This window comes from Taudactylus pleione, unplaced genomic scaffold (genome assembly GCF_031769625.1).
Source record: "Taudactylus pleione unplaced genomic scaffold, aTauple2 ptg000882l, whole genome shotgun sequence".
NCBI classification, from domain to species: domain Eukaryota; kingdom Metazoa; phylum Chordata; class Amphibia; order Anura; family Myobatrachidae; genus Taudactylus; species Taudactylus pleione.
In genome coordinates, this window is record NW_028285283.1 from 26,143 (window position 1) to 50,327 (window position 24,185).

The window sequence follows — 24,185 nt, forward strand, 5'->3', positions numbered from 1 at the left end:
TCCGTGCACTTGCTCCACTGGACCACATCCTTTATCATGGAGTGGCAGTGCAGCAGCATAGTGGCACACAAATATGTGTCAGTGTGACATTATATAGCCACTGGGCCCCCGTGCAATGCACTGCCGCTACATACAGGAGGGCTGACTAGCTGACCTAACAGCCAGCAGCCACTGTATAATAAATGCCACTGTCTGCCTCTGCTGGGATCTGACATGGGAGTGATAAGTACTGCCCTCTACCCAGCAGTGCTTTCTCCAAAGTGGCTACAGTGCTGTTGATGGGATGCAGGCTAAAAGGTAGCCAACTTGCTGCACCCAAGTGAAGCCACAGTGACTACACCTGCTGGAGGCTCCTACAGCGGCTGCGCAATAAGTTGAAATTTCCTATATATTCAATGGCGCATTCATGAGGTAATAGTTTAAAAACTGTAACTTTCTAATTTATCTGAACCCCATAAGCACGTACCCTGGCACAATAGCTACCTGATAAAACAAACCCCAAATCTAAATTCCACCCCTACCCTTAGTTATGCCTTCCCAAAAATCCCCCATAGAGAACAGCGTAAAAGTGGTCCTAATTGAGAATCTCAGAAAAATGTGGAGCATTAGATTATTCCCAAATCCAAATGTTTTTGTACTGAAATTTGGCACGCAGCACCAAGCGACAGTTCTACCCGTCCGTGCCAAATTTCAGCTCAGTACCTTCAATAGATTTTGAGGTGTAGCCCCTTAAACACCCTGCCCCCTCCTTCGTAGTTGTCTATGGAGATATCTTTTTTTAGATGCAGCCTTAATATAAGGGCATGACTGCGCCCTTATAATTTACTGTAGAAAAAAAACACTCAAAACAACCTTTAAACTAAAACTGAAAGTCCTGTATCTTATAAATAGTACATTTTGCCCTGTCATACTGTAGTTAATGAGTGGTACAGGAACTGAGGGCCTGATTCAGAGCCGCTCGTAAGCGGCCGCTCTTTCGCTCCGAGCGATGCGCCAACCAGTCAGTGCGATCGGAAATCGAGCGCTCGCAAAATAGCGAGTGGCTGCTAATTTGAGTGACAGGATGAGGCGTTTGTGGGTGGTAACAGGGGAAGGTGCTTGAAAATGGGGAGTGGTGATCCGAACGCAGGCGTGCCAAACGGTCAAAACGGGCGTTTTAAGGGTGTGCATAATTAACAAAGCGGCGTCATCGACCACGTCACTTGGTTGTTTCTTAGCCTGAACTGTTCGCATGATTGCGGTAGGATAAACCTACCACAAGCACTGCGAGCAGTTCAGATGCCTTTCGATGTACTCGATTAATCAAATAAATAGCGGAGATGACGTAGGATGTGAGCGGCCAGGGGGCGTCTTTACAAAATAGCGAGCGCATGTTTCGTTCGCTCAGATATAGAGGCGTCAACAGACCGCAAAGAGCGAGCGCTCAATTTAAATAGCCGGCCCCTTTTTCTGACAGAGCTAGCGTAAATAGTGTGCGGCTCTGAATCAGGCCCTGAGTTCTTGATGAAAAATAGCCCCGCCCTATTCACACAGAAAATACTGTAGCAAAAAACCCTGTCTTTATCCGACATTTGAAGCACAGGTTTATTTGATGGTCCTGCTTTGTACCCCTTTTGGCATAGACAATTAAATTACTGGGAATACAGTACAGTAGTACTTTTACCCAGTTATTTGCAGATGGACACGACCATTTATTCTGTGTGAAAGGGTCAACCCACATCAAAATTACAAGGTCTCCGACCCAGGTAAAATGTAACGTCAAAGTGACCCTTTCACACAGTAAAAATCTCCATGTTCATCAGCAAATTACTGTACCAGGTACAATAAAGTGCTTTACCTGCTAATTTGCTTTTCTGTGTGAAAGGGTTATTACTGGAGTTGTATAGAGTAGCAGCACATTCGTGAAAGTACAGTACATACAGTATTAGTACTGTAATTGTTTACAGTGCTGTAATGTGAAACATTTATATTTCCACTATTTTGCTTAATATTGTATATAATGTGTCTTTATACTTGTGTATTTCAAACTCCAAACTCCTCACCCTCACATTTTCACTTGGTCTCTCCCAATGGACCACCTCACCCTCCCATGTGAGTGGCCATTTGCTTAATTTAGTCTTCACTCACCAATGTGATATTTCTGATCACTCCAATTCCCCATTCCCACTTTCTGACCATCACCTTCTCTCTTTTAACCTGTCCCTCTCTCCTTCCCCTCCTCTACCTCCAAAAGCCACCATCACTAAGCGTAACATTGATGCTATCGACACAGTTTACTTTTCTTCCCTGCTTGACTCACTTCTCTCCCCTATCCTCTCTCTCTCCTGCCTTGAACAAGCCACTTGCCTATACAACACCTCCCTTACTTCTGCTCTGGACTCTGGCCCTGATTCAGAGCCGGACTCTCTGACAGAGTGCTCGCTCTGAATCAGGGCCGTCCCTCTGAATTTAAGAGCGGCCTCCCGGCTGCTCAAATAGCTATGGGTAATCTCCCACAACTATAGCGAGCGGCCAAAATGATGGTCACGATGGTCAAGACAATCACGACCATCAGGCTTGCGACGAGACCCTTGTGGTAGGGTCTCATCTGCCGCAAGCCCTGGAGTGCTTTTGGCTCTATCAGAGCCAAAAGCACTCCCACTGACATCACTAGTGATGTCAGTGAGGCCGGCTCCAGACGGTAGGCGTTCCCTCCATCTGGGCAGCCACGCCCCCCGGCATGCCCACCAAAGGGGGCGTGCTGTCAATCACTATCGACAGCACGCTCCCTTTGGTCTGAGACCCATAACGACGGCTTGGCCATCGTTATTCGTGTCTCGTGCATGCGCACGATGGAGCCGCCTCTGTGGTGTGCATGTGCACTTGGCCAACATCGACCCGCTTGCGAGCTCTCACGAGCGGGTCTGAATCAGGCCCTCTGTTGCTCCGGCGATCACTATTCACACTCGCAGATCTACTCCTCAACCCTGGCATTCCAAATGCACCAGATACCTGCAAAAGTGTTCACGAACCACCGAGCGACAGTGGAGAAGATCACGCTCTATGGCAGATTTTCTCCATTTCAAATTTATGCTCTAATCCTATAGTGCTGCTCTCCCTCTCTAAACAGTCATAATTCAAGATCCTCATCTCCTTCCTGTCCTCTAATCACCAGCGTCTCTTCACCACTTTCAACTACCTCCTTTGCCCACCCCCTCCTCCTCTCCCCTCCTTGCTCTCTGCCCTTGACTTTGCTACCTACTTTACATCTAAAATTGATTCCATACATCAGGACATCATATTCAACCAGTCCCCTAGCTCTCCACCTCTTCCTTTCCCAGATCACCCCTCCCCATCAACTTTACCAACTCTAACATCCTTCTCCCCTGTATCTGGAGAGGAAGTCATGGCCCTCATCCGGTCCTCCCCCCTTCCACCTATCCCCTTTATCCTATTCCTTCCTGCCTTCTCTGCTTCCTCTCTCTTTCTAACAAAAGACAGATAATTCCGCACAGAACAATTTTTTCTCTACATAAATATACCAACCATTTATTATAACTGTATAAATTACATTATTAAATATTGTTGGTGGTGCTCCCAAAGTTCAAAGATACATATACAAAGACAAAAAGAAAGAAAGTAGAGCTAGTCGCTGGGGCACTCTTATGACTAATTAGATATAATAATAAAATATAACTTTTAATATATGTCAATAAAATAGTAGGGCACCAAACATCCTATCCACAACATACAGATGATATAATAATAATAATCATCTATTATGAAGCAAAGTGGCGAAATATTAATTAAATCTCTAAATCACTGGGTATATAATTAAAGGGTATAAGTTGTTGAACTAGTATAGTTAAACACATATAAGGTTTTACTGCTCTGCCTGTGCATGTTAATCCCAATCACCCTCTTTTAATCTACAGCACCTGGTATTCCCAGGAGGTCTCCCATCCAAGTACTAGCCAGGCCTATCACTGGTTAGCTACCAAGATCAGATGAGATTGGGCAATTAAGTGATGTAAGGCTGAAGATATAATAACAATGGGTCACAACAGCACCTGGCCAGAGCAGCAACCATAAATGTAGGACTATCACAATGGATAGTCCAATTATTGTTTAAAATACAGTGTTCAAAGAAAGTGTTGCATAAACACACCTAATTTGTTACACGTACAATCATCAATAATGTTGTCAATACAAGTTGTATAACGTGCAACACAAGATAGGTGAGTAAATGATTATCAAACACAAGCTATTCAGTTAAATTCATTGTCTTGTGAGATCAATACATTTAATATGGCGTATAACATCAGATAAGTAACGACTCACAGTGAGATGTTATTAAATTAGTCCTATAGTGTGTTCAGGATAGACATTACATAATTGTATTTGATGATGTGTTCAATTTAAGCATCACATTTAAAGAGAAAATCCCATATGGTGCATCATCTCACATATTGTCACAATCAATAGTCAAATAATAAAGATGTGATAAATAAGATAAAATACACTATTGTAACTTAAGATAGTAACTCAATAGATCTTAAATCCACCAACCAAGTGTGTGTTCTTTAATATACATAATGATCATAGCCAATGATCATGAGTCACAGTGATATAATATCACAGTGACATGACATACACAAATGGTACTATAAGACAGTTCTTCTCTCATTTAAAATACATGCAGAAAAGAAAGAGAAACATTCACAATTGTGTATAAAGATCTCAACTTGAAACAGTAGTCAGATAAATCATAAATCCACTGTGCAAAAATTGTATTATCCTGAAAAAGGTTAATCTGAATATAAAAAACGTTGTTTATGAAAACAGGAAAGTTAAGGGGGAGGGGAACGGGAAAAATAATCAACTGCACAGGAACAATCGTATTGATACAATAATATAAGGGTCTGTAAATATGGTGTGATATACAGAGGTGCTCCCTCAGAGTCAATATAACATATATAAAGCACAAGGGAAAAGAAGACTCCTATTGTGGGGCACACTCTGATTAGAGTGGATGGGAAAGTATTATAAAATATAACTTTTATTAAATGTCACGACTAAAATAAACAGCTGGAGGGGACTCAGTGCGCACTGTAGGACCCCTACACCACGATCCTATCTGGGAGTTAGAGTAAGGTATCTATACTTTCTTCTATTCATTGCTCTCTCATTAGCTGTCCCTCACCAGGTTCCTTGCGCTGCCATAGGTAACAGGGACCCTAGGTTATGCGGACACTAACAGCAGAAGCAAACTATACTAGCTTCATGTGCCATATGTTAGGGACACTCATTCCACGTCTGATACTTGTAAGACGTGGGAAAGCAGCATCTAACTAGTAAGTGCACTACTCTTACTCTTCACGACTATTTAGTCAAATATTGAACTTCATTCTCCCAGATAGAAGGGAGGGATGCCTCCAATTTAATCCTGTTATTGGTAAATAACATTGATTATGGTGATCAGCTATTTTAATTATATGTGTATGTCTCTTCGTTATATGTCTGATATGTTTTAATATTTCACCTCATTCCACATAAGATAATCAATTGATCTATAACTGTATTGCATTATATTTACATACTTTAGTATTTGGCATCATATATCCCTACACACATATATATATATATATATATATATATATATATATATACATTTTTTTGGGATATACCTCAACAATATCTGGATGTATGTAACTATTGCTATTTACTAACCCAATGTCTAGGTCATTTTTGACCTCATATTATTGTAGACATTTGTGATCATACTATTGTATTTTTCTAGATTTATTACTTGTGTTTTCTGTCTGATAGTGTGTTATTGTCTCTCGTCTGTTTATACATTTGTGTGCATATTTTTGCCGCCCCCCCATATTGATTCTTTTTGCCTAGCAGTGTTTATTTTAGTCGTGACATTTAATAAAAGTTATATTTTATAATACTTTCCCATCCACTCTAATCAGAGTGTGCCCCACAATAGGAGTCTTCTTTTCCCTTGTGCTTTATAAAAAACGTTGATAAGCTTTAACACTAAACTCCCAAATTGGGTTTTGGGTAGTCATAAAATACCAATCCCAGAGCTGAGATAGCCAGGAGTCCAATCCGTAACAGTTGGTAGAGCGTTACTAAGGAGAGGAGAGTTCACCCATCTCCTTGGTTGAAAGAGGACATGTGATTGGGCCAGCGGGCCAATCACCACACAAAGTTTTTTTATTTTTATGTTATATCGAGGTGCATGCTGATAAATGTAGTGCACCATGATATTAGGTGATATCTCCCAAATGAAGGCAACAGGCCAGGAAAATGAGGCGGTGCCCGAGCATTGTCAATCAGAATCTCAAACCACACAGGTTTGAGTAAAAAACTACCATACATCGCTCCCATCTCCCTGTCCAAAATCCGCCCATCTCCTTGGTGAAAAGGGGACATGTGATCGGACCAGCGGGCCAATCACCTTACAGAGTTTTTTTATATCGATGTGCATGCTGGTAAATGTAGTGCACCATAATATAGGATAATGTCTCCCAAATAAAGGCAACAACCCAGAAAGATAAGGCATAACACAGGAGAATGAGCGTTACCAATCTCAATCACAAACCAAACCAGTTTAATAATTAAGTAGGAAACTGTCACACATCGCTCCCATCTCCCTGTCAAAAATCCGCCCATCTCCTTGGTTAAAAGGGGACATGTGATCGAACCGGCGGGCCAATCACCACACCAAATTCTTATCAGTGTACATGCTGGTAAATGTAATACAGCATAATGAAAGATAATATTTCCCAAATGGAGGCAACAGACCAGGAAGGTAAGGCGGAGTGCAGAGAAACGAGCGTACCAATCTGAATCACAAATCACACAGGTTTAATAATTAAGTAGAAAACTACCACACATCGCTCCCATCTCCCCGTCCAAAATCCGCCCATCTCCTTAGTTAAAAAGGGACATGTGATAGAACCAGCAGGCCAATCACTCACTGTTTCATCAAGGTGCATGCTGGTAAATGTAGTATACCATAATGTCCCATAGTATCTCCCAAATGGGGGCTACAGACCAGGAGGAGAAGGCGGTGCACAGGTAGATAAGCATTGCCAACCTGTGTCACTAACCATACACATATGGTAATTAAGTAGAAAGCTAACACATGTCACTCCCATATCCTTATCCAAAGAGCGTCATGTGAGTGGACCTGATGATCAAGCACCACATAAATTCATCAAAGTGCATACTGATAAATGTAGTCAAACTACTATATCGACTAGGGTCAACTGAATAAATACATAATCTGCTACAATTAAATACAGAGTATAAAGCAAATAAGTTACATTTAAGTTATATAATAGGACACATGATAGTGACCTAAACTCATGAAAAAAGTATAAATTTAAATAATAGTCTAAAATAGAAGAAGAAATATCAGTCATCCCAGAATAGGATATTTACATTAGTTGAATAAAAATAAAAATAACAATAACAATAACGTGCCCAAAACGGACATATACTTGTATCTAATAGTCAATAAGTATTACATCTCTAGAGGCTTGCTGGTAAATATAGAGAGGTCTACAGAGTGAAAAAATATATTTAACTCTAAATCAGCCTAACTGGGCATATAAAATTAGAAGTATAAGTTGATAAAATGTTAGTGTATGAATGCGACACATCCTCTCTCTAATTAGAAGAAAACGTGATCGGACATACAGACCAATCATAACAGTAACTAATCAAGGTGCATGCTGGTAATTGTAGTTTATCATGTACAGGATGAGTCTTCTAATTATAAACATAAGACCAACCAGGAAAGTAGTGGACTCAATATTAAATAAAAACAAAGAATAGGTAGAACTAAATATTCCTAATTGCAGTATGTTAACAAACATGTATTATTAGATCCTTAAACCGTAAACAATATCTGATGAAATCTAAGTGAATCCCATAATACTGACTATTATAGAAATTAGGGATATAAATTAATTGATTAACAAACATTATTTAAAAAATAGTAATAGTAAATGTGTGTTCCATGATGAGGTATATTCAAGTAACAATAAATATTTTAGGTAACAAACCTAGAAGTAAATTCATGGAATAATAATCTGTGTTATGTTGTGGATAGAGGTGATGTGTCCTATTAAAAAATCAAAATAGTGATATTTTTAAAGTAAAGGAAAAGAACAAAATAGTGAATAAAAGTGAATAAGAGAAATGTAATGAGTGAACAAATAGTGCAAAAAAAAGGGGTGTATAAGAAGTGAAATATAATATGCCACTATGTCATAGCAATATATGGTGTATATATGAAAAATAATAATAATAATAATAAATAAAATGTGATAAAAATTCTGTGAGAAGTGCAAGCATAAAAATATGTGCTGTGTTAGTCTAAAAAGGTCTAAATAGGTACAATTGAATTAGGCTCCTCTATTAAAAAGTTCCAAACCTAAGCATAGGTTTAGTCCTGATAAATATATAACCAGAAGGAGCACTCGCATTTTCATGAACTAAAATGTTTTATAAGAACACACTGTAATTGATGTATTCGTTCATTCCTTGCGGGTTAAGAGCACCCAATTTGAATGTCCACATACTTTCTCTCTTGATTAATTCCTGTGTAATATCACCTCCGCGAATTCCCAAACTTACTTTCTCTAATCCAAATGCTTGAAGATCTCTATAATTATCATTGTGCTGTGTATAGAAATGACGAGCTACCGAAGTTAGTTTTTTACATTTTGCACAATCAGAGGGACCATATCTGATCGTCCCCACGTATTCCAAAATCCGTTGTTTTAGATTCCTTGACGTCATTCCTACATATTTGATATTACAGCTACAAGTGAGGCAGTATATAACACCTGTTGTGTTACAGTTAATATAATCCCTGATCTGAATCTGAGTTCCGTATTTGTCGAGGACATTATTGCATTCTATCATATAGGAACATGCCTTGCATGTGCTGCATGCAAAAGATCCTTGTGTTCTTCTATCATGCTTGGAAAATTTTACGTAGTGGCTTTGAACAAGTTGGTCTCTCAAATTTTTGGATCTACGCCATCCCATGGCTACTTTTTTGATCATCATCTAAGTGAAGGACTGACCAATGTTGTTGAATGATGTCCTGGATGGTTCTCCATTCCTTACAGAAGTTGCCAATGAATCTAATTCTTCTTTTATCGGTTTTGTGTTTAATATTATGCCCAGTCTGATTTTCATCTCTGAAGATCAGTTGATCTCTTGGGATATCAGAAATACTTGCTTGAGCTCGTTTAATTCAACTCTTGCTATATCCCCTTTCTATTAATCTGCCAGTCAGTTCAAGGCTTTTAGATTTATATATATGTGCCTCCGAGCAGTTACGTTAGAGTCATAGGAATTCTCCTTTAGGTAAGTTCTCGATTGTTGGAGGAAAATGCACACTGGTCTGATGTAGCACGCTATTGGTCGATGTTTCTTTACGATAGATTTCTGTATGTAAAGTGCCATCATCGGTCTTATAAATTTTGAGATCTAGGAATGGAATATGTTTCTGGCTGTAATGATGGCTTACTCTGATATTGGAATGATTATTGTTCAGTTCCTGTATAAATTTGAGGAGTACATCTTCCTCTCCTTCCCAAATCATGAGGATATCATCGATGTATCTCCACCAACTGCCTACGTATTGCGTATATAGATCCATTGCTTCGCCAAAAACAAATTCCAGCTCCCACCTGCCCATGAAGAGGTTGGCATATGTGGGGGCACATGCCGCCCCCATTGCCATCCCCCTCGTTTGCAGGTAGAAGCGGTCTTCAAAGGTAAAATACTTTTTGGTCAAGATAAACTTTAGAAGATTCAGAAGAAATTGATGGAATGGGCAAGGTTCTTCCATCTGAAGGAAGTATGTAACTGCCAGCAAGCCCAAATCATGATTGATACACGTGTACAGGGATACCACATCTAGTGTAACAAGAAAATTATGTTTGTCCAGTTTAATATCATGGAGTTTCCTGAGAATATCTGATGTGTCTTGTATATATGATGTTAGTGCTAACACATGATGTCGAAGATGAAGATCAATAAACCTACTGGTGTTCTCTCATAGTCCTCCCATACCGGACACTATGGGTCTCCCCGGAGGGTCCCGGATGTTCTTATGTACTTTTGGCAGTAGATATAGTGTAGGCACATTTGGATTGCATATCTTTAGGTACTCATGTTCTTGTCTGAGAATAATTCCATCCTGTCTAGACTGATCGATCATGTCATTATATATGGTGGTATAATTTTCTGTAGGATTAAAAATAATTTTCTTGTAACAGTCTTTATCACTCAATTGGTGCAGGGCTTCCCTCTGATACATCTGTGTGTGCCAAATGACAACATTCCCTCCCTTATCAGAGGGCTTTATGATGACCTCCTTCCATCCTCTGATGTTCTTGAGGGCTTGATATTCTTGTTTATTAAGGTTGCCCATGTGATATTTAGTGTTCTTAGTTTTCATATATAGTGTATCCAGATCCTTGGACACAAGTTCTTGGAAAATCTTTACTTCTGGGCCAATGGATTCTGGAGAGAAAAATTTGGACTTCTTACATAGTGGTCTCTTAGGATTTTTATGATGTTGTAATCAGTATCCTGTAATTCCTCCAAGATACTCAGGGCTTCAAGTTCATCTTCCTCCATGATCAAATTCTTGTGGGATGTGGAATCCATCAGGGTACGTCTTATATCCCCCACTGTTTCTTTTTCTTGATTGGCAAAATATTTTTTAAGAAGTAGTTTACAACCAAATAATTGGAGGTCCTTCTCCCATCCGAAATGATCAAATGAATGTGTCGGTGAGAAGGACAGTCCCTTACTGAGTACCAATTTTTCTGTATCTGTAAGAATTATATCAGAAAGATTAATTATTGTTAAATTGGCATTAGATATTACTTCCTCTTGGTTCTGATAGGATATCTGGGTATCAGATGATGATCCCAGTCTAGTGATTCCCCTCTTCTGTCCCCGCCTCATCTTCCTCTTGTACAATACTTGGCGCATGCTCCTCTGCCTAGTCCTAAAAACGCAGAAGAAGGATGTTGATCTTCATATCTCTCTTGTCTTTGAAGTTGAAGTTGGGGTACATTCATATTCTCCGGGAATTCTTCTCCTCCTGATGATTCCTTTTCGGAAGATGTATATGATTCCTGTGGTTTGAAACTAATTTTACTGGTGTACGATCGGTTCCACTTGAAAATGTTCCCTGTCAGAAAGTCTCGCTTGTCTCTATTAAATTTGGATTTCTTCCTCTCAATGATCTCCAATTCGTAAGTTTCCAGTTCTTTTTTATGTTTTTCCACTGTTATTTGAAATGCTGGTTCCTTCTCCCAACTTTCCAATTTTTTCCCCAGCGCTTCTATCACTTTTTCACATTCATCCAATGTGATATGGTTGTGTTTAATCAGAATGGACATCAAATCCTGGGAGCACTTTAATAAAATGGCTTCCCAGTCTTTGCTCAAGTTCTCTGTCACTAATTTGAAGGCTTGGAATATCTTGGGACGTAGGCCTCTAGGTGTGCTCTTATGTTTAAGGTAACTTTCTAAAGTAGTAATGTCCAATGACACTCTAGATCTTCGTTGTAATATACTTTTTAATTGGTGTAAGTCTTCCTCCCAATTAGCTTTCGCTGAATTGGTAATAGTCAGATCTGAAAAGATATCATTGACATTGTCTGGGATTTTCCTTTTAGCCAAGAGTTCATTATGTAGGGAGAATGTGGACATTTTGTTAATTAGGTCCACATATCGTAGACTGTCTAGGTCATGAATCAATGAAAATGATTATTTGTGTAAAGCTAGCAATTAATATTAATAAAGGATAGATATAAGGTGCCAAAAACAATGATACTTGGTATATGGTTCGTGCTGGAATCAGAAACTGAAGATGAATTAGTATAATCAGATACGACAAAAGACAAATAATTCCACACAGAACAATTTTTTCTCTACATAAATATACCAAACATTTATTATAACTGTATAAATGACATTATTAAATATTGTTGGTGGTGCTCCCAAAGCTCAACAATACATATACAAAGACAAAAAGAAAGAAAGTAGAGCTAGTCGCTGTGGCACTCTTATGACTAATTAGATATAATAATAAAATATAACTTTTAATATATGTCAATAAAATAGTAGGGCACCAAACATCCTATCCACAACATACAGATGATATAATAATAATCATCTATTATGAATCAAAGTGGCAAAATATTAATTAAATCTCTATATCACTGGGTATATGATTAAAGGGTATAAGTTGTTGAACTAGTATAGTTAAACACATATAAGGTTTTACTGCTCTGCCTGTGCATGTTAATCCCAATCACCCTCTTTTAATCTACAGCACCTGGTATTCCCAGGAGGTCTCCCATCCAAGTACTAGCCAGGCCTATCACTGGTTAGCTACCAAGATCAGATGAGATTGGGCAATTATGTGATGTAAGGCTGAAGATATAATAACAATGGGTCACAACAACGCCTGGCCAGAGCAGCAACCATAAATGTAGGACTATCACAATGGATAGTCCAATTATTGTTTAAAATACAGTGTTCAAAGAAAGTGTTGCATAAGCACACCTAATTTGTTACACGTACAATCATCAATAATGTTGTCAATACAAGTTGTATAACGTGCAACACAAGATAGGTGAGTAAATGATTATCAATCACAAGCTATTCAGTTAAATTCATTGTCTTGTGAGGATCAATACATTTAATATGGCGTATAACATCAGATAAGTAACGACTCACAGTGAGATGTTATTAAATTAGTCCTATAGTGTGTTCAGGATAGACATTACATAATTGTATTTGATGATGTGTTCAATTTAAGCATCACATTTTAAGAGAAAATCCCATATGGTGCATCATCTCACATATTGTCACAATCAATAGTCAAATAATAAAGATGTGATAAATAAGATAAAATACACTATTGTAAATTAAGATAGTAACTCAATAGATCTTAAATCCACCAACCAAGTGTGTGTTCTTTAATATACATAATGATCATAGCCAATGATCATGAGTCACAGAGATATAATATCACAGTGACATGACATACACAAATGGTACTATAAGACAATTCTTCTCTCATTTAAAATACATGCAGAAAAGAAAGAGTAACATTCACAATTGTGCATAAAGATCTCAACTTGAAACAGTAGTCGGATAAATCATAAATCCACTGTGCAAAAATTGTATTATCCTGAAAAAGGTTAATCTGAATATAAAAAAGGTTGATAAGCTTTAACACTAAACTCCCAAATTGGGTTTGGGTAGTCACACAATACCAATCCCAGAGCTGAGATAGCCAGGAGTCCGATCCGTGCACTGACTGATTCTCCTAGCAAGGAAGTAAGTCAAAGATGTATATCGAAAGGACGCACGTTTCGCCCGAATGAGGGCTTGTTCACCGCATGCATAAGAGTTAGAACCAGACCGTCACTATAAGAAGGTTCAAAAACCCCTCCCATGATTTCGGCTGTTAATAGTTGGTAGAGGGTTACTAGGGAGATGAGAGTACACCCATCTCCTTGGTTGAAAGAGGACATGTGATCGGGCCAGCTGGCCAATCACCACACAATGTTTTTTTATTTTTATGTTCTATCGAGGTGCATGCTGGTAAATGTAGTGAACCATGATATTAGGTGATATCTACCAAATAAACGCAACAGACCAGGAAAATGTGGCGTTGCATGAGCATTGTCAATCAGAATCTCAAGCCACACAGGTTTGAGTAAAAAACTACCATACATCGCTCCCATCTCCCTGTCCAAAATCCGCCCATCTCCTTGGTGAAAAGGAGATATGTGATCGGACCAGCGGGCCAATCACCTTACAGAGTTTTTTTTATATTGATGTGCATGCTGGTAAATGTAGTGCACCATAATATAGGATAATGTCTCCCAAATAGAGGCAACAACCCAGAAAGATAAGGTATAACACAGGAGAACGAGCATGACCAATCTGAATCACAAACCAAACCAGTTTAATAATTAAGTAGGAAACTGTCACACATCGCTCCCATCTCCCTGTCAATAATCCGCCCATCTCCTTGGTTAAAAGGGGACATGTGATCGAACCAGCTGGCCAATCACCACACCAAATTCTTATCAGAGTGCATGCTGGTAAATGTAATACAGCATAATGTAAGATAATATTTCCCAAATGGAGGCAACAAAGCAGAAAGGTAAGGCGGTGTGCAGAGAAAATAGCGTACCAAACTGAATCACAAATCACACAGGTTTAATAATTAAATAGAAAACTACCACACATCGCTCCCATCTCCCTGACCAAAATCTGCCCATCTCCTTAGTTAAAAAGGGACATGTGATCGAACCAGCAGGCCAATCACTCACTGTTTCATCAAGGTGCTTGCTGGTAAATGCAGTATACCATAATGTCCCATAGTATCTCCCAAATGGGGGCTACAGACCAGGAGGAGAAGGCGGTGCACAGGTAGATAAGCATTGCCAACCTGTGTCACTAACCATACACATATGGTAATTAAGTAGAAAACTAACACATGTCACTCCCTTATCCTTATCCAAAGAGCGTCATGTGAGTGGACCTGATGATCAAGCACCACATAAATTCATCAAAGTGCATACTGATAAATGTAGTCAAACTACTATATCGACTAGGGTCATCTGAATAAAAGCATAATCTGCTACAATTAAATACAGAGTATAAAGCAAATAAGTTACATTTAAGTTATATAATAGGACACATGATAGTGACCTAAACTCATGAAAAAAGTAAAAAATTTAAATAATAGTCTACAAAAGAAGAAGAAATATCAGTCATCCCAGAATAGGGTATTTACATTAGTTAAATAAAAATAACAATAACAATAACGTGCCCAAAATGGACATATACTTGGATCTAATAGTCAATAAGTATTACATCTCTAGAGGCTTGCTGGTAAATATAGAGAGGTCTACAGAGTGAAAAAATATATTTAACTCTAAATCAGCCTAACTGGGCATATAAAATTAGAAGTATAAGTTGATAAAATGTTAGTGTATGAATGCGACACATCCTCTCTCTAATTAGAAGAAAACATGTGATCGGACATACAGACCAATCATAACAGTAACTAATCAAGGTGCATGCTGGTAATTATAGTTTATCATGTACAGGATGAGTCTTCTAATTATAAACATAAGATCAACCAGGAAAGTAGTGGACGCAATATTAAATAAAAACAAAGAATAGGGAGAACTAAATATTCCTAATTGCAGCATGTTAACAAACATGTATTAATAGATCCTTAAACCATAAATGATATCTGATGAAATCTAAGTGAATCCCATAATACTGACTATTATAGAAATTAGGGATATAAATTAATTGATTAACAAACATTATTTAAAAAATAGTAATAGTAAATGTGTGTTCCATGATGAGGTATATTCAAGTAACAATAAATATTAATACATGTTTCAGGGTGTCGCATTCATACACTAACATTTTATCAACTTATACTTCTAATTTTATATGCCCAGTTAGGCTGATTTAGAGTTAAATATATTTTTTCACTCTGTAGACCTCTCTATATTTACCAGCAAGCCTCTAGAGATGTAATACTTATTGACTATTAGATCCAAGTATATGTCCGTTTTGGGCACGTTATTGTTATTGTTATTTTTATTTTTATTCAACTAATGTAAATATCCTATTCTGGGATGACTGATATTTCTTCTTCTATTTTAGACTATTATTTAAATTTTTACTTTTTTCATGAGTTTAGGTCACTATCATGTGTCCTATTATATAACTTAAATGTAACTTATTTGCTTTATACTCTGTATTTAATTGTAGCAGATTATGTATTTATTCAGATGACCCTAGTCGATATAGTAGTTTGACTACATTTATCAGTATGCACTTTGATGAATTTATGTGGTGCTTGATCATCAGGTCCACTCACATGACGCTCTTTGGATAAGGATATGGGAGTGACATGTGTTAGCTTTCTACTTAATTACCATATGTGTATGGATAGTGACACAGGTTGGCAATGCTTATCTACCTGTGCACCGCCTTCTCCTCCTAGTCTGTAGCCCCCATTTGGGAGATACTATGGGACATTATGGTATACTACATTTACCAGCATGCACCTTGATGAAACAGTGAGTGATTGGCCTGCTGGTTCGATCACATGTCCCTTTTTAACTAAGGAGATGGGCGGATTTTGGACAGGGAGATGGGAGCAATGTGTGGTAGTTTTCTATTTAATTATTAAACCTGTGTGATTTGTGATTCAGATTGGTATGCTCGTTTCTCTGCACTCCGCCTTACCTTTCTGCTTTGTTGCCTCCATTTGGGAAATGTTATCTTACATTATGCTGTATTACATTTACCAGCATGCACTCTGATAAGAATTGTGTGTGCGGATTGGCCCGCCAATTCGATCACATGTCCCCTTTTAACCAAGTAGATGGGCAGATTTTTGACAGGGAGATGGGAGCGATGTGTGACAGTTTCCTACTTAATTATTAAACTGGTTTGGTTTGTGATTCAGATTGGTCACGCTCGTTCTCCTGTGTAAAGCCTTATCTTTCTGGGTTGTTGCCTCTATTTGGGAGACATTATCCTATATTATGGTGCACTACATTTACCAGCATGCACATCAATATAAAAAAACTCTGTAAGGTGATTGGCCCGCTGGTCCGATCACATGTCCCCTTTTCACCAAGGAGATGGGCGGATTTTGGACAGGGAGATGGGAGCGATGTATGGTAGTTTTTTACTCAAACCTGTGTGGTTTGAGATTCTGATTGACAATGCTCATGCACCGCCTCATTTTCCTGGTCTGTTGCGTTTATTTGGGAGATATCACCTAATATCATGGTTCACTACATTTACCAGCATGCACCTCGATAGAACATAAAAATAAAAAAACATTGTGTGGTGATTGGCCAGCTGGCCCGATCACATGTCCTCTTTCAACCAAGGAGATGGGTGTACTCTCATCTCCCTAGTAACCCTCTACCAACTATTAACAGCTGAAATCATGGGAGGGGTTTTTGAACCTTCTTATAGTGACGGTCTGGTTCTAACTCTTATGCATGCGGTGAACAAGCCCTCATTCGGGCGAAACGTGCGTCCTTTCGATATACATCTTTGACTTACTTCCTTGCTAGGAGAATCAGTCAGTGCACGGATCGGACTCCTGGCTATCTCAGCTCTGGGATTGGTATTGTGTGACTACCCAAACCCAATTTGGGAGTTTAGTGTTAAAGCTTATCAACTTTTTTTATATTCAGATTAACCTTTTTCAGGATAATACAATTTTTGCACAGTGGATTTATGATTTATCTGACTACTGTTTCAAGTTGAGATCTTTATGCACAATTGTGAATGTTACTCTTTCTTTTCTGCATGTATTTTAAATGAGAGAAGAATTGTCTTATAGTACCATTTGTGTATGTCATGTCACTGTAATATTATATCTCTGTGACTCATGATCATTGGCTATGATCATTATGTATATTAAAGAACACAAATTTGGTTGGTGGATTTAAGATCTATTGAGTTACTATCTTAATTTACAATAGTGTATTTTATCTTATTTATCACATCTTTATTATTTGACTATTGATTGTGACAATATGTGAGATGATGCACCATATGGGATTTTCTCTTTAAATGTGATGCTTAAATTGAACACATCATCAAATACAATTATGTAATGTCTATCCTGAACACACTATAGGACTAATTTTATAACATCTCACTGTGAGTCGTTACTTATCTGATGTTATACGCCATATTAAATGTATTGATCCTCACAAGACAATGAATTTAACTGAATAGCTTGTGTTTGATAATCATTTACTCACCTATCTTGTGTTGCACGTTATACAACTTGTATTAACAACATTATTGATGATTGTACGTGTAACAAATTAGGTGTGCTTATGCAACACTTTCTTTGAACACTGTATTTGAAACAATAATTGGACTATCCATTGTGATAGTCCTACATTTATGGTTGCTGCTCTGGCCAGGCGCTGTTGTGACCCATTGTTATTATATCTACAGCCTTATATCACATGATTGCCCAATCTCGTCTGATCTTGGTAGCTAACCAGTGATAGGCCTGGCTAGTACTTGGATGGGAGACCTCCTGGGAATACCAGGTGCTGTAGATTAAAAGAGGGTGATTGGGATTAACATGCACAGGCAGAGCAGTAAAACCTTATATGTGTTTAACTATACTAGTTCAACAACTTATACCCTTTAATCATATACCCAGTGATATAGAGATTTAATTAATATTTTGCCGCTTTGCTTCATAATAGATGATTATTATTACATCATCTGTATGTTGTGGATAGGATGTTTGGTGCCCTACTATTTTATTGACATATATTAAAAGTTATATTTTATTATTATATCTAATTAGTCATAAGAGTGCCTGCTCCCATCTTGCCCACCTCATTAACCTCTCCCTCTCATCAGGCACTGTTCCTTCTGCATTCAAGCATGCATTTGTCTCCCCCTTTCTTGTCTCCTCCATTCTTAAAAAACCTACCCTTGATCCTAACCGTCTTTCTAACTACTGACCCATCTCTCTCCTCCCTTTTGCCTCCAAACTCCTTGAGCAGATTGTCTACAAATGCCTTATCACTTTTCTTTCCTCCCACTCCCACCCTGAACCTTTTCAGTCCAGCTTCCGTTCTCTCCACTCTACTGAAACTGCCCTCACGAAAGTCAGCAATGACCTCCTTGCTGCCAAATCCAAAGGCCACTACTATCTTCTCATTCTCCTTGATCTCTCTGCTGCTTTTAACACTGTTGACCGCCCTCTCCTGCTGCATATGCTTCACTCCCATGGTCTATGTGACACTGCCCTCTCCTGGTTGTCATCCTACCTCTCTGATCGATCTTTCTCAGTTTCCTCTCATGAGTCCTCTTCCACCCACATCCACTTACAGTAGGTGTTCCCCAAGGTTCTATTCTTGGACCTCTCCTATTCTCCCTCTATACTTCCTCCTTAGGTAAACTCATCAGCTCTTTTGACTTCCATTATCATCTCTATGCTGATGATACTCAAATCTACCTTTCCTCCCCTGATCTCTCCCCCTCTCTTCTGACTCATATCTCCAACTGTCTCTCTGCTATCTCTTTCTGGATATCACAGCAATTTCTTAAATTTAATATGTCTAATACAGAGCTGATCATCTTCCCACCCTCCCACATAACCTCACTTCCCACTATTTCTTTATCAATTGATGGAATAACTATCTCATTTAGTCCCAAGGTGCACTTTCTTGGAGTTATCCTGGACTCAACCCTCTCCTTCAAACCACATATCCAGAACATTTCACAGTCCTGTCATTTCCATCTCAAAAATATTTCTAAGGTCAGACCCTATCTCACCCAGGATGCTACTTAAACCCTCATACACTCACTGGTCATCTCCAGATTGGACTACTGTAACCTCCTCCTATCTTGTCTCCCCAAATCCCATCTCTCTCCTCTCCAGTCTATCCTTAATGCTGCTGCATGGCTTATCTTCCTCTCCAAATTCTCTACATCTGCCTCCCCTCTCCTACAATCCCTCCACTGGCTCCCCTTCCCTTTTAGAACCCAATTTCAGGTTCTCATGCTCGCTTACAAAGCCCTCACCCAATCTTCTTCCATATACATCTCTGATCTCATCTCCCTTCACTCTCCTCTCCGCTAATGCATGGTGCCATTCATGCCAGCTGATTACTTCCTCCCACTCCCGCCTCCAAGATTTTGCCCGCACTGCTCCCCACCTCTGGAACTCTCTCCCACTCCCCATCAGACTCTCCACCTCTTTGCAGTCCTTCAAATGGGCTCTCAAGACCCACTAGTTCTTCAAAGCCTTCCAGCTATCATTCTAACTCCCTGCTACATGCTCTTTCTTCCCCATCTACCCCATCTGTGTCAAACCTGTTTGTCTTCCCCTCCCTTTTAGAATGTAAGCTCTTATGAGCAGGGCCCTCTACCCTCTTGTGCTTCTCCCTACTTTAGTTTAATCTTCTTCTTACTCACCACTAGGGCACCTAACACTTGGTTGCTTATGCTTTGTTGCTTATCTGGGTGTTATGGTCGCTAATGTAGCAATATATATTATCCATGTCCTTGTTCAGTATTGTATTGTTCTGTAAGTCGCTTGTCTACAATTTGTTAATGTACTTTGTAAGGCACTGCGGAACACTTGTGGCATCAAATAAATAAATAATAATAATAATAATAATAATAATAATTTCAGAGTGCACTGAATGGTGAAAATGGTGAAGTGTAGAGGTTTTTACACCGATGCCTCATCTTTCCCACTTAGCTGTGCTAAGATGGTGAGAGACCTCGTGGGAAAAGTGTGTCATCTGGAGGCTAAAATTGACAATTTGAAAGAAGGACTGAAGGACACCATTGCAGAAGCAATGAAAGAAGCAATCCAGCAAGCTAAGGAAGAATGGCAAGAGGCCGCTGCCCAGCATACCAGGAACAGACATGACCAGGCAGTACAGTATGAAATGGTCATACCTGAAGAATTTGAGCCTGAGGATTACAATGACCATGAGGATTACAACTTGGATACTGACCCATCATTCCACTTGCTAGATATGGACACTACAGTGGCATCAGATAACTTGGACATGACACCAATGCCATCATACAGCCTGCCTCATTTGGAGAGTACACCAGTTGCATCTTATTGCCTGCCTGAACTGTCAGCTGAAGAATCGAGAATCAACAATGCAAGTTTACCTGTACTTTCACCAGGAATGCCTGTCATGTCAAGCACCCCAGCACCACAGACTATATTTGGAACACATTTGCTAGATATACCACTGGCTGTAATCACCACTGAGGACAATGAACTTTACAGAGCATGCAATGGTGAGATGCATCGATATGCCCAAGCAATATTTCAAGAGCACGTGCCCTAAGACCTTTATTGCAATTGGACCAAGCGTGTGAACTTTGATGGCAGTCGGAAGAAAGTACCAATCCCCAACAATTTAAAAGAAGATATCCTCTCAAGATGTCAGACAAGATTCAGGATTGGAAAAGAGGAACTGAAACAGATAAAGTACACATTGAATGGGGTGCTGCGCATGACAAGGAAACATGCATGGAGGACAGTCACACAGCCACCAAGTACAGATGTTCAATCAACAAACACGACTTGAGACTTGAAGTACAAAATAGGATCAACATTTGTTTTCAGTCATCCAGAAAAGAGGTATAGTATTGTACTGTGGTGGGTAATACTGTACTGTATAATGTTATTACTGTGTACATTTATATTCTACAGGAAGTCTTGAATATTGAATAACAGTAATGTCAAAATGCATAGAAGTCTCTCAAAATCAACAATTACAGTACTGTAATGTTTTCATTATTGTTATTCAATCTGCTGAGGACTGGAGAGGACTGCAGGGGTGGGTGGAAATCAAAATAGCTAAAGAAGTTCCTCCCCCCTACAGCCTCTTCCACCATATCAGGTAGGCCCTCTGTGAGGCCTACTGTACATTAACCCCTACCTATATAACAATACTGAACTACAGTAGTGAAGATTCAAAAAAATTATCAAGGACTCGAACAGGCAGGACAGGAAGTGTAGCAGAAAGAAGACCTCATTCAGAGGCTGTCATTAGTTGCAAGCGGTTGCACAGAATCAGGACGTCCGCTTGCATCCTGAACGACCACCTCCTTGTCGATCGCTAAGCTGTGGGTTAACACCCACAGCTCTAGCGACCGACATAGGTGATAGTGGCAATGGTCAAGACCATCGCAACCATCGGGGCTTATGACCAGACCCTAAGGTTAGGTCTGGGCACTCGTAAGCCCCAGGGAGATTCCTGCTCTGATCGAGCAGGAAGCTGCCCACTGACATCAGCAATGATGAAAGTGGGGCCGCCCCCAAATGGCAAGCATTCTGGCGGGAATGCCTCCGTTTGGGCAGGCATGCCCCCTGCCCACCTCCCAAATGGGGCGAGCTGACACTCACCATCGACAGCTCATCCCATCTGTTGTGAGGCCCCTAGCAACGGAGTGTCCGTCGCTAGCCAGGTCTCGCAAATGCGCATAACGGAGCCAGCTCCATCGTGCACATGCCCAGTGGGGCAACATTGAGTCAGTTGTGAGTGCTCAGCGCTTGCGACAGACTCTGAATGACCCCCTGGTAACCTAACCCTTGCACACAAGCCTGTCCTAGCAAGAACTGCACCTGTCATGTATGTGATGTGACGTCTGTGAATTACATGTACTGTGAGCCTCCTTGTACTGTAGCTCGACTGGCGAATGGAGTGTCTTCATTGTGTGTGACTCCTGATCCACTGGGCATACACAGTGCTGTGATCTTCCATTCACCATGGCATAGTGCTACATGGCGTATGGAGTGGCTCCACTGGGCACACGCCAGAGATCCCATTGCAACCCCTTCACTGGGCAAGAGCCAGAGATCCCATTGTAACCCCTCAGAGTGGACAGCCACCATAGTGCCAACCATGCTGACATTGAGGCAAGTTTGCACTTTAAAAGCACAATAAGTTTGCAATACAGAGACCTCTCTCTCAAACAGAGCCCACTACCAGTTACTGAAGTCTTGAAATCACTATAGTATCCAAGTCTGGGACAGCATTGATAGTGGTGCAAGTGTGCAAATTCAACCCCACAGTCAGAATGTCCTGTAATACAGCCATCCCACTTTCACTGTGTGACTCCTGATCCACTGGGCATGTGCAGTGCTGTGATCTTCCATTCACCATGGCATAGAGCTACATGGCATATGGAGTGGCTCCACTGGTCATGCACCAGAGATCCCATTGCAACCCCTCTACTGGGCATGCACTAGAGATCCCATTGTAACCCTTCAGAGCTGACAGCTTCCACAGCGCCAACTGTGCTGACATTGATGCAAGTTTGCACTTTAAATGCACAAACAGTTTATAATACAGAGATCTCTCTCTCAAACAGAGCCCACTACCAGTTACTGAAGTCATGAAACCACTAAAGTGTCCAAGTCTGGGACAGCGCCGACATTGACGCAAGTTTGCGCTTTAACTCCACAATCAGTTTGTAATACATAGACCTCTCTCTCAAACAGAGCCCACTACCAGTTACTGAAGTCATGAAATCACTATAGTGTCCAAGTCTTGGACAGTGCTGATAGTGGCGCAAATGTGCAAATTCAACCGCACAGTCAGTACAGTATGTACTGTAATACAGCACATAGTGGCATAAAGTAGCATAGAAATGCCAGGTGGTGGGAAGTTGTGGATAATGTATTGAATACTGAATAAATAATATATATATATTTTCAGGGTCTCAAACCCGTGGGACAAGAAGACGGTAGAAGCAGTGAGGCTAGGCATTAACCCCTAGCCCACACGCCTCAACCCGATACTATAGTAGTTCCTAAGTAGTTCCATGAAATCACGGTCTAAGTCCAGGACAGTGCCGACAGTACTTAGATTACCGCAAGTGTGCAACTTCAACTGCACAGTCAGGACCTCATTCAGAGTCGGTCGAAGCGGCCGCACGGTCATACGTAAAAAGGGGCCGGATATGCAAATGATTACCTCACAAGTTGCGTCCCTAAGTTCAGATCGGTAGTTGGCCGACCAAGGGGAGGAAGCGGTCGGAAGACAAAAAAATACGCCCCCTTCTCGTACGCATTGCACGTCATCTCCGGGCATATAAGGATTAATCGAGACCATCGGGAACCATCGGAACTGGTCATAGAGTTTAAGGTTGACCATACCCTCTCTTAAGCTCTACGATCATGTCAGTGTAAAAACCTCCCAGGTCACATGTGCCATGACGCTACTTTGTTAATTATGCACTCCCATAATCCGTATGCACTCCCATAAAACGCCGTTCGCATAATGAGGCACGCCTGCGTTCGGATCTCCACTCCCCCGTTTTCAAGCACCTTCCCCTGTTACCACCCACAAACGCCTCATTCTGTCACTCAAACTACCGACCTGGCTGTGTTCAAGGAGAGAGAAATTTCTGATTGTAGCAGCTAGTTTGCGCACGCGCATTGTGAACTTTACGCATGCGCAGTATAGCGAACATCGGCGGCGTACGAGCATGCGGCCGCAACGACCGACTCTGAATGAGGTCCTCAGTGTGTAATACAGAGCTGTGCGTGCATGTGAATTATTT

The 24,185-nt window shown here is 40.1% G+C and overlaps 3 pseudogenes; 1 reads left to right on the forward strand and 2 right to left on the reverse strand.

The window, feature by feature from the left end:
* Nucleotides 1-3,905: 3,905 nt before the first annotated feature.
* LOC148474192 (5S ribosomal RNA) lies at nt 3,906-4,023 on the reverse strand (annotated as a pseudogene).
* An 8,337-nt stretch (nt 4,024-12,360) lies between these two features.
* LOC148474193 (5S ribosomal RNA) lies at nt 12,361-12,478 on the reverse strand (annotated as a pseudogene).
* A 5,591-nt stretch (nt 12,479-18,069) lies between these two features.
* Nucleotides 18,070-18,187, forward strand: LOC148474194 (5S ribosomal RNA; annotated as a pseudogene).
* The last annotated feature ends 5,998 nt before the right edge of the window (nt 18,188-24,185 follow it).